The sequence below is a fragment of the Macadamia integrifolia genome, chromosome 14, assembly GCF_013358625.1.
Source record: "Macadamia integrifolia cultivar HAES 741 chromosome 14, SCU_Mint_v3, whole genome shotgun sequence".
NCBI lineage: Eukaryota > Viridiplantae > Streptophyta > Magnoliopsida > Proteales > Proteaceae > Macadamia > Macadamia integrifolia.
This window is the reverse complement of record NC_056570.1, coordinates 21,971,508-21,975,723: the sequence shown is the minus strand read 5'-3', so window position 1 is coordinate 21,975,723 and position 4,216 is coordinate 21,971,508.

The following is a 4,216-nucleotide window of genomic DNA, read 5'->3' as shown; positions in this document are numbered from 1 at the left end:
TTATTGGGCTTGTCCAACATTACCTTCCAAGAGTCCATTCAATATAGCTTATAAGAAAATAAAAAAATAAAATGAATGTAGCTAAGTTTTGGTCACATACCTTACTTCCATGTGTTTGAAAGGGAGCTTAACTAATTCCACCAAAAAAAAAAAAATTTAATTTATAAATCAATCAAGAGATTGTATTAATCCCCACATATATGGAAGCTTATCTCTCTATTTTATTTTACGAGAGCAATATGGATGATAGATTTGTGAATATTTCCTTCACTCAAATTCCTTTTCGTTGGAAGATCAAATTTTCATTTTCTTGTTTAGTCCTCTCATATTTTGTATTTATATCATTTTTCCTGAGCTCTTTAAATTTCTTTTCGTATTTTAGCCTTTTTTTCTATTTCCGGCTTGTTCTTTTTCAATATTGCCCACCACTCTTTTAGCAAAAAGATCAATAAAAGCATCATCAAGGACTAAACCTCAGGATAAAATGCTTCATGAATAGTTTTTAAATAAAATGAAAACTTAACCTAACCAAGGTTGGTGAAAATAAAAAAAATAATGTTACTTTTTTGTCCTTCAAGTACAACACCTGTTTTTTGGTGAGGGTAAATTCTATTATTTAACATCAACAATGGCATGCAACTCTTGAAAATGACATAATGATAAATTACTTTCAGGTTTTTACCTTTGACTAGAATAAATTTTACAAATTAAACAAGGGACAATCAAAAGAAAGTTAGAAGATAGAGTGGATGACTCACCACAAGTACCTAAAGACCGATTCGCTTTGGACTGCTAAGCAACTGCAGAATTGCTCTTGGGTGTGGCATAAAATCTTGAAATACTATTAAGGCATAGTGGATGGTCTACCACATCATCGGTATTGGTCGCACAACTCAGATTTGGTAGATGGAGTTCTCACCAAAAGACATGAGAATAGGATCCGGTGCGACTCTGGTTCTCATAGATTGCCTTCACCAACAACTTTCTTCGAGCCGATGGCTAGGAATTGGGGAAGAGATGGCTAAGCTCAAACTCCAAAGGAAGCAAGTCAAATAGAGAGAGAGGAAGAATGCTTGAAACCATGCTTCTTAATTAGGACCTTGAAGAGTTCTGGGGAAAGGTTGCAGCATACTACGTCTACCACTTAGCGATTCAACATATGTTACCTCATCAGACAACATGTTCCAAAGATAAATTGGGCTGGAGTGGTTTGGTTCTCTTCTTAAATTCCTAAGCATTTATTCATATAGCTTGGTGATGCAAAAGGGATGCACTCCCTTCCACGGATCAACACCTCAAGAGAAAGACCCAAGTGAGGCCCTTCTAGTGCTTCTGTTGGGTGGCTATTGAGAATAGGAATCATCTATTATTTTAATAGTGTAATTTGACTGGCTAGATATGGAAGGACATGATTCGATTATGTTCCCCTCTTCAACCTCCAACCAGTAACATAATGGTGGTAGCTCCATGGGTTGTTAAAACCTTTTTTTTTTTTTTTTGAGGGGTGGGGGGGGGGGGGTGTGTTGTGGTGTGGGGGTGATTGTGGTGTAGGGGAGGGGTGTGGTAACATTGGAGACACTGGTAAGCTGATTTTGCGGTGTATCTTATTTGGATGGAACAAAATTATAGATTGCTCCGTAACAAGACAAGAATGTGGACAACCATAGTCCTTGGATATGTGCTGATCATCACCTTCCAAGGGAAGTCTTCGGATCCATAACAACACACTTATGGAACATCAGAGGGGGTGGTTTATACATGTAACCTATGAATTAGGGAATGTTTTGAGCTTCTCCTTTGGTCCTTGTTGTTCATGGTCTAGGCCTCCAGTTTTGTTTAATAGGGTCCCCGCTCCCTTTTCTTTTAGCTTCTCAGTTGGGACCCTCTCCCCTTGTATATTTATTTCTCTTCTTTTCAATAAGTTTTGATATGAATTATTAAATAATAATAATAATAAGGCTACAATTTCTAACTTCACGTCCTTGGTAATAAGAAGGTGATTTCCCTTAAAGAAAAATAACTCAAAAGTAGGAAAGGGTATGCTGGTAATAACCGTCTCATAAAATCTGCAGTGGTGTAATTACAAAAACACCCACAGACATGTTTAAGAGCACCCCCCCTCCAAAAAAAAAAAAGGTTCAACCCAGGTTATCTACAGATACGTGAATAATTTCATGTATGGTTTCATGATGACACATGTCCCTTACATCTATAAATGTTTATTTAATTACTCTAACATGTGTCAAAGAAATGCCTTCAATGTCTTTTCGCAATTTTAAATATCAAATAGAACTTGATGTCAATTGATTGGTGGATCTAACTAGATTAACATTTGATGGATTTGTTGGCAATTCTCTATCCCTAATTCACCTACATGTATGGTTCCATGATAATGCATGTCCTTTTGTTTTCATAAATTAGTGTTTCTCTAAATAATCTAACATGTGTTAAAAAAAAGAAAAAAAAAAAAAAATCAATACATCTAGGGGTGTCAATTGGACGGTTTGGTTCGGCTTCGGTCTAAGAATGAGGGAGACCAAAACCAATCCATTAAGGAACTTCGGTTTTTGGTTGATTTTGGTTTCGGTTTATTTCGATTTTTCAATATCAATTTATTATTGGCTTAAATCGATTTATTATTGGGCTTGAACCATAATGAATCTTACATTCATAACTTATACTGAGAAGATTTGATGAAAAAAAAAAAAAAAAACTTTAAATTTATGATTAAATCATGGTTTATAATTGTAAGGGAAATATAACTCATATTGAAACCAATGGATAACAAATTACTAAGAAGATAACTAATATTGAAATCACAAAATGAACCCTATTATCCAATCATTCATTTAACTATCCAACTAGTTTTCTATAGTGAACAAAGAAATCAATGGAAATATTATTACAATTTACAAATCAATTTCTCTATTCATAACCTAATATTCAATGATTTGTAACAATTCCCCTTACAATAAAAAAAATTTCTCACTCATATTGTAAAAAGTGGATAGTCAATTCACCAATTTATAATCTCATAATCATTTTTTTTTTATCGGTTTCATTCGGTTTGGTTATTGGTCGATTATGTTTGGACTGGTTTTCAGTCGGTCCCAACATACCTCAGTCCAAAACCAATCCAATAAGGATCGGTTTAGTTTAGTTCGGGTTTTATGGGTGGGTTTTATAGGTTCGGGATAGGTTTTGACACCCCTAAATACATGTTTTCCATTACTTCAAGTCCACCGCTTCCTACATTCTCCTTCTCTCCCGATCCTCTAGCCTTTTGCTCCAAGCTGATGCAAATTGGGCTAAGAATTTTGATGATAGAAATTCACGTGTTGCTGTGCTATTTCCCTTGGTCCTAACCTCATCTCGTAGTCTTCCCGAAAGCAAAATGTAGTTGCTCGTTCTTCAATAGAGTCTGAATACAAGGCTCTCGCCGATGCATCGGCTGTATAAGAGGAAATATTGCAATAATGGCTACTTCCACTAAAGACTAGCTTGGCAAGAAGATTTGGGATTTTGGGATAAGACCAAGTTTGGTATGTTATTTAATCAAGGGATTCGCGAAAAGGATTCCACCAAGGACCAGTTTGGTAAGAAGATTTAGAATAAGACCAAGCTTGGTATGCTACTCAATCAAGGGATTGGGGAAAAGGATTCCACTAAGGACCAGTTTGGCAAGAAGATTTGGGATAAAGCCAAGCTTGGTATGTTAATCAAGGGATTGTTAATAAGGATTCCACCAAGGACTAGCTTGGCAAGAAGATTTGGGATAAAAAACCAAGTTTGGAATATTGCTCAATCAAGATTATTGATAAGGATACTAACTGTAGTAGAAGTATTGTAAATTTGGTTTCCTTAAATAAAATATCCAAATTATCCCTATAAAAAAATTGTAACCCCACAAGATAATTATTATTGAAAGAAACATCTTTCTTTGGACGTAGGTTGAGTTGGACAATCGAGCCACGTAAATATTGCTCTCTCTCTCTCTCTCTCTCTCTCTCTCTCTCTCTCTCTCTCTCTCTCTCTCTCTCTCTCTCTCTCTCCTTCCCATGTTGGTCCTTGATGGAAGTAGCCATCATTGCAATATTTCCTCTTAATTTCCCACCCTCAATAATTTTCTCTCCATTAAATTATCAGATTCGAACTATTTACTTTGGCAATCTCAATTTGTCCCACTTATTTAAGGAAACCAATTTTACAATACTTC